The sequence below is a fragment of the Pecten maximus genome, unplaced genomic scaffold (assembly GCF_902652985.1).
Source record: "Pecten maximus unplaced genomic scaffold, xPecMax1.1, whole genome shotgun sequence".
In the NCBI taxonomy this organism is placed as follows: Eukaryota; Metazoa; Mollusca; class Bivalvia; order Pectinida; family Pectinidae; genus Pecten; species Pecten maximus.
This window is the reverse complement of record NW_022980975.1, coordinates 1-12,031: the sequence shown is the minus strand read 5'-3', so window position 1 is coordinate 12,031 and position 12,031 is coordinate 1. Positions and strand designations below refer to the sequence as shown.

Genomic DNA, 12,031 nt, shown 5'->3' with positions numbered 1-12,031 from the left:
CACTGGAGACATTCCTCAGATATAACGGCAGTGAATGTTTCCCGTGTCCGTATGGGACATACCAAGATACACCTGGATCTACTTCCTGTAAGCAATGTCCTGATGGTTTTTTGACTCGGTTTCTAGAGTCCACTGACATAACCGAATGCTCCGGTAGGTACGAGTAATAATAGAGTTGATTGAATTATTGAGAATAGAAATACACTGTATGATCGTGTTGTTGGTGTGTATCAAAGTATTTCTACTGCAGTGGTAACGACGGCAAACATTGCACTGCTAGTTACTTTTAAACTATTAACACTGTTGGAGTCTACGAAGCTAAATACTTCCGTTTTCTCTACTATAGAATATTACGACTGAATAATGTAAAAAAAAAATCAAAGATGAAATTTTGCAAACCTTTTTTTTGTGGATAACATCTAAATGAAAGCTTCTGTATGGTATATTGTTTTTAATTTTGAATATGATTAAAATTTACAAATAAACTAACTTTTTTATCAAATCAATTCAGTGCCATCTAGAGTTCTTACCAAAGAAACATCAGCTGTTTCTAAAGAAGGTAAGTAAAGCTATTCAAGCATAGTCGTCCTTCCATATTGTCGCAAAATGCGGTAAAAATCAATGACGAAACGGGGAAAAGGGGAATCACCCGGAATATTAACACGTACCGAATAAACATCCGTATTAGCTATCTTCTATTCGAATGCTACTGCTTATCATTAATTTCCGATTGTTATATTTTGTTACGTCTTATTTTGCAGGCATCATTGTTGGCTGTATCGCAGGGGCGCTGTTTGTCTGTGCTGTTATCGTAGGAATTGCAGTTTGGCAGTTTCTTAGGTGATTTGTTTAAGTTTTTACTTCCTCGCGGCAACGTGAATGAATTTTAAAATTGTTTGAGGACTAGAGCAAGACAGGTGTTAGCAGTACATTCCCCATACAGGTCAATCGGTTGAAGCAAAACCGTTATTTCCTAGAAACATACCGTTTGACAATATTTGAAATATTTAAAAAGAAAACCCATAGGCAAAATGTGCTATAAGGTCAAAACGACTATATTTAAAATATCTGTAAGATGCATGATAAAGTCTATGCTGAATGAAGTATTGTAAATAAAGGAACGGATAAATGCATATTTTAATAAAAAAAAAAATGAATTTTTTGTAATGGCGAATATTTGGAACAAACAAAATGGAACAAAGGAAACGACAATATTGTAACTTTACTTTAACAAGCATATCAATGTTATACATATATATTGATAGTATAAAGATTAAATGGAAGGTCGGCGGTTAATCTATACCTCCCACGACACGTTATTCCAGTCCCCCTTTTTATATGGAAGCTGATGCCATCCCGACCGTAAACGAAAGTAGATTTTCTAATGGTGCCTTTATGTCTCATGCTATTTTTTTCACGGTTTCACGGTACAAAAAATTATCCCCCCAGCTGGAAATAGCCTAGATGTGAATATGCACTTATGGCTAAGCAGTAATTGTATACACACTTCTGTATTTGATAGGATTTGCCAGGGTTTGGGAGCCCTGGGTTCATCTCCCCGAACAATAGTGTTGTCCTCACGCAGGAGGGCTCTCATACTGTACTTGCAAATATAACCTTTATGTCTATAATATTCATAACGGTATAGTCATTTTTGGAGATATCTTATCATAAAGGTTAACAGGGAGCGATATTTGGATCCGAAATTTTAATTGAACAATCAAAGGGGAGTAATTTGTTAAATTTGATATGGATACTAAAATACTCAAATAAAACATGTGTATTAATTAAATGAGAAATCAAGAAGTCAAATCATTGATAGGCCAAAAAATGAAATTAAATATTTATCTTATCTTCAGTTTCATGCCTCATGATCTTAGATATTGTTTTAATAACATTTAAAACGTGTTTTCCAACAGTGCAGCTTTTGGTCGTATTCGAAATTTATCTGTTCCGCTACAAAAGTGTTGTAATAAAATACCTCGATTAACAATAAGTGTCACAGGAGTGAAGATTTTATAAGCATTTAAATATCCATCTTTAACGTTTATTACAATAAACGTATTTCTATTGCTTAAAAGAAAATGTATGAATTTGGTTATCAGATAATAACCTTAAATAGCTTGAAATGGTTCATATGCATTTTTTTTCTGATAAAATATGCTTAAAATCTAGGAAGCGGTGTAAATACGGACTACTATTTGCCGATATGTCCTGTTATTAAACATTTCCTTAATGACCTAACACAGTTACTGTATACTGCCTTTGGTATTATTCTTGTATCTCTCTGTTTTAGGAGGAAACGACCGACCTACAATATCACGGTTTCTACAACAACATCACTTGGCGATGAACTCTGTATAAGTGGTCCACATTGGGCTCCTTCTGATATTGATGACCCCTGTGAAAGTAATCATTTCCTTACCACAACTAAAGCTACGGCTGATCTGTGATCGATGACCCTTGTGAAAGTTATCCTTTCCTTACAACAGCTAAACCTACGGCTGATCTGTGATAAATGACCCTTGTGGAAGTTACCCGTTCCTTACAACTAAACCTACGGCTGATCTGTGACCGATGTCTCTGTTGAAGTTTTCGTTTCCTTACAAATTACTAAAGCTACGGCTGATCTCTGATTGATGACCCCCATAGAAGTAAACGGTTTTGTATTAACTATACCTAAGGCTGATCTGTGAGAAATGATCTTTTCCTCTTTTTTATTATTTATCTTTTGTACCTATATATAACTATGATTACTCCATGATCGTTTTGGAGATTCGTGTACCTTTTTGCCATTAGTGATATTTAAATTGTTAACTTTTCTTCATCCATGGAAACAAACTTTATTGTTTGCATGTTGTTGTTTTTCCGGATAGAGAATCGAAATCTTTCTATCTACAAATGTCAGGCTATTTCTCTGGATAGTTTCTCTGTACCATGTCAACTTTTCAAGGTAATTACTGTTTCACGGTACTTAAATCTTATGTCAATTTTTCATTTTGTCGACCAATACATCATACTTTCTCGATATCCTTATTCTGAATTCATATGACAAGGTAATTTGTGGTGTATGTACCCATAACACCATTGTGCACGCTTCAAAACAATGTAGCCGCATAACAGATGGTCATACTAATGTTTTGTTTCTTACAAAACTTATAGATCTACACTGTTAAATTTTAAAAGAAAATTGACGCGTTCGAGGCCTCTGCTTTTATTTAGACTGAAAGAAAAAAACAAATGTGACGTTTTATTGTGTTTAATTGCTAGTTTTGCTAAAATCTTGGTAGATTAATCTTTCTGATATTAGAATTAGACAACAGACGGAACAATTCATTGGTTAAGTAGTAAAGTGATGATATACTTATTTTGTAGTAATGGGACAGCACTCGGCGAACTACAATCAAAATGAACATTCGTAGGCTTTAATTCTGTTAATGATTTCGAGAATGTGAAACAGATATATTCCCCACCACTAACACGACCAGCATCACCCCCAACACGACTACGACCACCAACTGATCATGATTGTGATTATCTTTTTGTTCTTTGTTGTAAATAATTAATTATTATGTTAATATCGTCTCATTCTCGAATATATTTTGATGCAAACCTTTATTTTGTAAATATTGACATTTGCAAACCATGAATAAACTACAGGCCACCATATAGTTAGGACCTGACGACATCTGGGTTAGAAATATTATACTGTACATTCTTCCAAGAGATCATAAGACTCTTTCATATGTGTATATGTAGGATATGGATATTCCACCCGAGGGGTCACAAAATGTGGTGAAACCCGAGGCTTGCCGAGGGTTTTACCACATTTTGTGATCCCGAGGGTGGAATATCCCTATCCTACATACACACATAATGAAAGAGTCTTTTTCTCTCATATCACTACCAAATTTCAGACAAAAGTATCCCTCAGCGGTCCATTTTTTTCAATTTTTTTTATTTTTTTATTTGACGTTTTTACTATAAATATTTTTGATATTCTGAAAGATCATACCCGATGTTGGCAAGCTTAGTTTGCAGACAAATTTTATTCCTTTTGTGGTTAAGTGATGAACGAATGAACAATTCGCCGATGAAAAAATGCCTTAACTTGACCGACTTTAGACGTGGCTGTGAACAAATTGTCAACATCCGAGAAAAAGAAGTTCTATCAACAATACTTTGAAAAATCAAACGCTGAAATGAGTTTTCCAATTTTACTTATGATTTGATTGGCACCTCGACATATTTGATCATTTCACTGAACACACTACTTTGTATTGCCAAGTCACATTTTTTAATAGAATACTACGTCACTACATGACATCACGACTGTCATTGGAATTCCATTCATACATGTAGTTAAAGGCTATTGAGAGTGATGTCGATCTCGATCGCCATGACGCGGCGATGTTTCGTGGGTGGTAATTTTAAATTCCCGGTGATTTTGGCAACTTCATGTTTGAACCAGCGAACAGTGACTCGATACGAGTATTCGATCTTTTCTGTGGCATAGGATTATAAGTGTTTAACAAGTTTTCTTGATAGAATGACGAAGGTAGGTCCGTCGATAACGATGATCATATTGAAAGACTAGGATGACAGTTAGGCCTAGTTTTCCAGATTACTCAACACAAATATACAGTAGACTCTGTGTTACAATTAGAATAAATATTTATAAGAATATCGAGGGGTGTCATTTTTATCGAATGTTCCAAATACACGTTACTGAGTGGGCCTAGAGTGAACAAATTCCAGGCCCCTGTGCTGACGCAAACGGAACCATTTCATCGGTTGTGATGTTTGACATTATCTTTTTTATAAACCTTTTTTATATATGGCTTTCATTAATCTTCCTAGCATTGCTAGATGATTGTGTGTATTTGCATGTTTTTAATAGCAAATGACAAACCTGTAGGGTAGGCCAGTCTGTACTGTACTGCACTGTAAGCTTAACTGTTACAACAAGCCTGTAGGCCTAGTCTAGTACAGTAGGCTAACGGAGTTATTATATTCGCTCATATGAAATGTCTTATCTTTTAACCGTGTAGCCCTTTTGGTTTATAGCTGATATGGTATATATTTATCTCAGAATGTATGCATTTTTATAGTTAAATCCAACGTTTCAAAACCGAAACCGACGATATAATAAATCTAAGGACTGTCAGATGAAAACATAAGCATACGACGTTATAAGAGTTGCCCCCCTTGAACGCAGATTACTCCGCGCGCGTGAAATGCTATGTAAGATTGATTTATCTTACATAGCTATTTTACATGGGCAAACTTTATCCAACATGGCGAGATATGAGAGAAATGCTGATTTTCACATTTAACTTTTGATATTTTCCTTGACAACAATAAAATGATTTTAATAATAATTAAGTATGATATATGTCACAAATCAGAACTTGTATTAAACACGTATAATAAAAAAAGATAGTGTATTCAAATATTCTATCTTATGCTCAAGCTATTTTTATATACATTTCAAGTTATACTTTTTATGTGTGATACAATTATTCTGATGCAAAATGTATGGAATATTTATAGTATAGAATAAAATAATGTATGTGTGATATTGATTATATGTGAATCACCTTTATGTCTTATATTGTCATTAATTCCTCAATTAGATCTGATCATTCGATGATATGAAGCAATGCAATTCATTTAGTTTCTTGCACTCATATCTATCAAGACGGGTATTTGTCCACAAACACATTCAGGACCTGTCCCTTCACTACACTGTAGACCATAGGCACACGTGTGTGTTCCCGTACAGTGTAAACTAGACTTAAGGGAGCAAGCGCTGTAGTCCTGCCTGGACACGATTGATACTGTCAATGGTCGCGATAACACTAATAAAATATCACTGAATCTCGGCAAGTCTTGGTCAACATCCATGTGTATAGATAAAGAGGCTTTTGGTGGAGCGTAGACTGACCCCCTTCTCTACAATTTTAATTATAAAGGGTTTAACCAATCGAAAAGAAGACTTTGGAAACGCTCCCCTGTGTATAGAAAGTTGAGACAGGGATAAAATGTTTGGCAGCCACTGTTTGACCAGTATATTATGAAGTTTCAAATCAGACATGTAGCCTTATAGGAAACTGTCCATGGGTGATGTTGATATAAGTAACATTTGTAACAGGTGGTTTTAAACACGACGAAAACTCTATCGACGGTTCACCATATATTAAGTAGGGAAAAAAATATCATGAAATAGACAAATACAAATATACAGTAAAAACTCTCTTACACTCAAGGGAAACAACTCTCAACCTTGACAAATATAATTTTACCACATGTACGCTTCTTACACACTATCTTTAATTACAAATTATCTTTAGAATAAAACCAGATTACATATCTTAACCATATCTTGACAATATAAAGAATTTCTTATTCATTATTACATAATAATAATCATATACATAAGGAAGAGTACATATTCTTTCCTCAAGTCAAATTAAATTTCTTTTCAAAAAGGCCAGGTCATAATAATTAACAGATAAAAATTTCAGATTTTTGAGAATTTTTACTGCGAAATTCACCCAATTTCAAATTGGTACCCTTGAAAAAGTTTTAGCTGAAGAATCTCATTTTTTATTTATACTTGACTAGAAACTTGACTAACTGTTATATGAGACCTTAAACTTTTGTTATAAATCATAATTGCCAAATTGAATTCAAGAACTTTAATGATATACTCAAAACTTTGACACTGAAGTCTATGGGAAAACAATTGGTTGGTTGGTCCCTCTAGACGTTTTACGCATTACGCTGCCATCTTGGGTCAGAGGTCAAGCGGTTAAACTTTTGAAAACAAAGCATGGTAGCGCCTAATCTAGCCTACAGCCCTCGCAACATTCCATCATTGAACGTCGACATTTAAAGGATATTTTTTTTGTGAAAATGGAAGGTTACTATTAATGGGAAAACAAAAATATTATGTTCTACATCTTTTGTAGTTTTCAGTTGACATACTTATTCATAAACACTAAATTTTGATACCGCGGTAATTCCAATTTCCGTGAAATATTTACAACCGCACAAGGGAAACGTACATTTAAAACTTATCACTAGTAGCAGGCCTATAGACCTAAGTATAATTAAAGGATAATGCTTCGTGTGCAGTTGATGAACTCAACAGGCACGGATATAAGCTGAATGTTTAATATTTTAACAAAAAAATTCATATTTCTGAACCCCCTACCTAAATGTACACACAGATACACAGGCGCTAGTAGCCAGAGTTTCTCTGTAATTCAATTAATCCATTGCCAATAAATTTGACCAATGGTTATTCATATTTTATGGAGGTACATCTCCAATATGTCGTGATTAAATGGTTTTTTTTATATAAAAAATGAATCTACATTATTGAAAGAATATGATCAAAGCTACTAAGGTAACTGTTTTGAATAGGTCTATGAAATATGAAAATTTATAATAATACTAATAACAAGTACAATGTACTAATTGTAATAGGAAACCATAACAGATGTCCTCCAAACGACCCACGTCGTACCATTATATTCGGCATCCCTCAATATCCCTTTATACCACATTTCAGTTGATTTCGCAGTCCCCTCATACGCCGACATACCAAATTTCATTGAAATCAGAAAATATCTCAATTTGAACTGATAAGAGGCCAGGAAATAGCTGCCTTTCTTTAAGTAAAAGTGAGGTTACGAGAGTGACCAGTTACCCATGATGTACCTACCTACCAATTTTCATCAAAATCGGACAACATCTAACTTTCGACCAATCAGAAGCGTCACTATGGTGGCCATTTTGTTTACTCAATTCGAAAAAGGGGCTCTTGCGTCCCTCCTTAACCACTCCTATACTCGTACAAAGTTTCATTAGAATCCGACAAACAGTTTCCAATAAATAGTCCGGACAAATTTCCACGGAGGAAGAAGAAGAAGAAGAAGAAGAAAAAGAAGAAGAAGAAGAAGAAGAAGAAGAAGAAGAAGAAGAAGAAGAAGAAGAAGAAGAAGAAGAAGACCAGTAAGTCTCCCACTTCGTTTGGGGACTTAACAATAAACAAATGTGACTAGCTAGATAAAAGGTAAACATCCAGAGTGGCAGAACTTAAATACAAATCTTCTGTCGTATATAATTTAACATAAGTCATTATTTATTTTTCTTATTGAATTATAATATAATTAAATATAATACTTTTATCTATACATGATAATCAAAACCAAGTTATCAATGTTCAATATCATTTACAACTGATCTAGAACTAAAGAAAAAACATAATCAATAGTGTTAATAATGTGATATATGCTAATATTGTAGGTGTCATATCTAAACTGCGATTGGTTGAAACTGCATATTGTATGGCTACGGCCGGAGCAACATCCATGGTTGGCGGACATAGTGGTATACACTTGTCCATCACCTGGGTGGTCGGGTTTTCGATTCCCTTAAGGGAGTTATAAATATAAGTTGGTATAAATAAAATTGACATTTTTTCAATAATGTCAAGACTTCAAGCATAGGGATGTATCATCAAGCTACCCTTATTCTTGGCTGGTATATTGATTTGTTCCTCCATGTAGTGAGAAAATACAGAAATGCTTCATTTTACCAGTAATGGTAAATTAAAGCCCCCTGCCCCATTCTAAATTTCCTGACCCTAGACATATTCTTTGCTGTTTTTGTGTTCAAAGTGAAGAATCACATGTGATCTAGAAAATATTTGGTGAAAATAAAAGTTAATTTGTAAGAAAATACATTAAACATGAAAGAAACGAGAATTATGCCACAAACTCAATCCAAAGTTGCAATGATAAATTATAGATTTTAATCCTGATTTGACTCCTTGTTAGGGATTTGTTTGTTTGTTGGGTTTATTGCCCCGTTGACAGCCAGTGTAATTTTAAGAATGGGGTCATTGTTGTAGTTGGTGACTACTTCACTGGCCAATATACAAGAGGCCTGCTATATGCCATCCAGAGCAATTTGGGTGAAGTGTCTTGCCCAAGGATACGACAACCCAGACCAGTTACGGGGCCTGCGCTTTAACTGACTAAGCTATCGCAGCCCCGTGTAAGGGAAGAAAGCCGCCTTTTGAACATCTAATGATCACATTATGATGCACTTGATACAGTGATTACCATTGCCCTTTGTTTTTGCTATAATATTGTATGCACAATAGAATATATATACAGCCACAAACAAGGTTTTCAATTACCAGGTATCTTTCACTTCAATTCCACATTAGTTTACATGTTAGTGAAACACATTAAAATGCAACTGTTTTTGAACACGTGTCAGTCTCATGGTCATCAATGAATCAAATGCATACCATTGATGATATAGAAAACATCATATTACAAAATATGTTGTCAAATTATTAAGTTGTGCTTTAGTAGTACTTTGACATTAGAGTATACATTTATTTTATATACGAAATTTTGCATACTGTTTATTCAAAATACATGCATCTGTATTCTAATGAATTACAATGAATTTAATCCCAAAATAGACATTTACCATTATTTGCATATAATTATCTCTGTCACTGAGCAGAAACTAATTACCCATATCTGGGGAAGGTATTAAGATTGTCAAAAACTGATGAAAACAGTAACTCTACAGATATCCCTGTACATCTATATTATGAGTAAACCATGCCAGAATTTTGGGTGCAAAGGGACATTGATTTTATCACGTTAGAATAACTGTACAATGAAATATAATCATTAAGAATACGGAATGACAAGTACGGATACGAAATTAGAAATTTGATTGAAATATAAGCACTAGGAATGAAGAATAGCAAATAAGATAAGAAAACAAACAGTTCGACTTTTGACCCTGTCGGCGATCTATACACTATTATTTTGGTGGAGTAGTCAATGAACTAGCAGGTCTACTTAGTTTACCACCTAACTTCATTGTGAGACGGAAACAAAGAAATATCACCGGAAATGCCAACATATGTTGTATCCTTGACAAGACCCCAAACGTCACTCTTAAGTCAATGAATCACCTGCCAGACTCATCAGCATAAATGTTTACGTATTACACTAATTTGATTGTCACGATTTTCCTTATCATTACGGTTATGGAAGGATTAACTATATTTCTGAATTTATACATTCTCTCTTTGTAATTAATGTAAATTTGTATTAATTTGTATATTATCTGCCCACATCGTAAACAAAATGGCGTCGCCTTTTGTATTCAATTGTAGTAAGAAAAGAGTTCATCAATAAAGGCGGGTCGTTCTCAACTAGTAGAAACTAATCAAGTGTCTTTATCTATAACTGTATAGGAACGGCACACAGTAGTCTTCTCTATAATTAAGTAGCAGACGATTGAACTTTTAGTACAACGAAACAACAAACAAAATATCAAGTTTCTTATTTAATAGACAGATTTGTTTCCATTCACAGGTTGGTTACAATAAAATATTTCTGATGTCATTCAGGAGGAGGATATGTTTAAATATCTGTCAAAGTTCGTTATATTGGTATCACAATTGATTGCCTTTACTTCTGTATAACCTTCATTACCTGGCCTTTGGGGCGGAAGCTAACTCTATTACACGATATCAAAGACGTCACTAAATATGTGTTCTTTTTATCTCTTTCTTCTTAAGGATTATTTTATTTGGTGACACTTCCTTTCGATTCGACTTCAGTTTTCAAGAAATGAGGATGTGGTTTCGGCAGAAAATATATAGAATTTTCTGCTCTCTGATGTCAACTTGACGTTTAGCTTGAACGGTTACATTAAGATCTGGTTCGCCAGTTGTCGGTGTGATGTGACTGGATGGAGCAAACTCAAGAAAAGTGAAAATTTCTTAGTTCACAATGGAAAACATTTCATAACGGAAACTGTCATATGGTTGACTGGCATTTTACATCAACATGCGTAACGTATACATGACAGACAGTCTGTCCACTTGGTAGAAATCAGACAAAGTATTGAAACAGATAGAAAACGGACATAAGACGGATGGCATTTACAATGGACAGACATAAAACGGATGTCATTTACAATGGACGAGAATAAGACAGATATCGTATACAATACACATATATCAGACAGATAGTATCACAATGGACAACCAACCTCAGTAGTATACCAATTTGAGACATCAAAATTCATACACCCCTAGCTGCTAGGGTAATTTCTATACCATTAGAGAAAAAAAAGAACATAATTACCCTGATTATATCCTGATAACTGTTATAGGAGTTTGCTGCGCTAGAGCGTACATATAATTGACCCCCATATAATCTTGTGAATGACCTTTTTGATGCGCTAGAGCGTACATATAATTGACCCCAATATAATCTTGTGAATGACCTTTTTCGATTAACACGCGATCCTCATGGGAGTGGCATAATATAAAGTATAGTCTTGTTTGGTCTTGCCCGATCCGTTTCCATTGGTGTGGTATGATGTGGTGTGGTCTAGTGTGGCCTGGTCTGGTCCCATTTGTGCGATCTGGTGGAGTGTGGTTTAATGTGTCAAGGTCTGGTCCCATGTGTGTTCCTTTCACATTCTCAACAATTGCACTTCGTCACATCAACAACAGCATGGCGTCACGGCAACAGTACAATATGACGGCACTTCGACATATCAATCACGCCACGTCAGCATATCCTTGCATTAATGTAACTCCAATATTAGATACAGAAGATGGTAAACATGGTAAGTGAAAAAATAATCATTCACCCCCATGAAGTGGGACAGGGAAATCTCAATCCTCGGGGTGAGATGATTAAATAATCAAAATAATAAATAATCAAACATGGGACTGTTTTGTGAACAAGGGTATCTCAATCTTCGTATACCAATTTGGCCGACCAACACTCTTACACTAGGGATGATATATTCCTGTCCACGGAACAGACACGTTAGGTTTTATTAATCCCTTTGGTGGTCTGGTCTGTCCTGGCCTGCTGGTTCCATTTGTATGGTATGGTGGGGCGTGACGTGGAATTGCGTGGTGTGTTGTCTACTGGTCTTGTGTGGTCTGGTGCTATGGGGTGGA

General features: G+C 34.9%; 1 long non-coding RNA gene across 1 annotated transcript; it reads left to right on the top strand.

Annotated features, from left to right (window-relative positions):
- The first annotated feature begins 39 nt into the window (after positions 1 to 39).
- LOC117319849 lies at positions 40 to 3,769 on the top strand. Its single transcript, XR_004530848.1, has 4 exons — positions 40 to 153; positions 512 to 559; positions 762 to 840; positions 2,297 to 3,769. It is a non-coding gene; the product is annotated as an uncharacterized LOC117319849 (long non-coding RNA).
- The last annotated feature ends 8,262 nt before the right edge of the window (positions 3,770 to 12,031 follow it).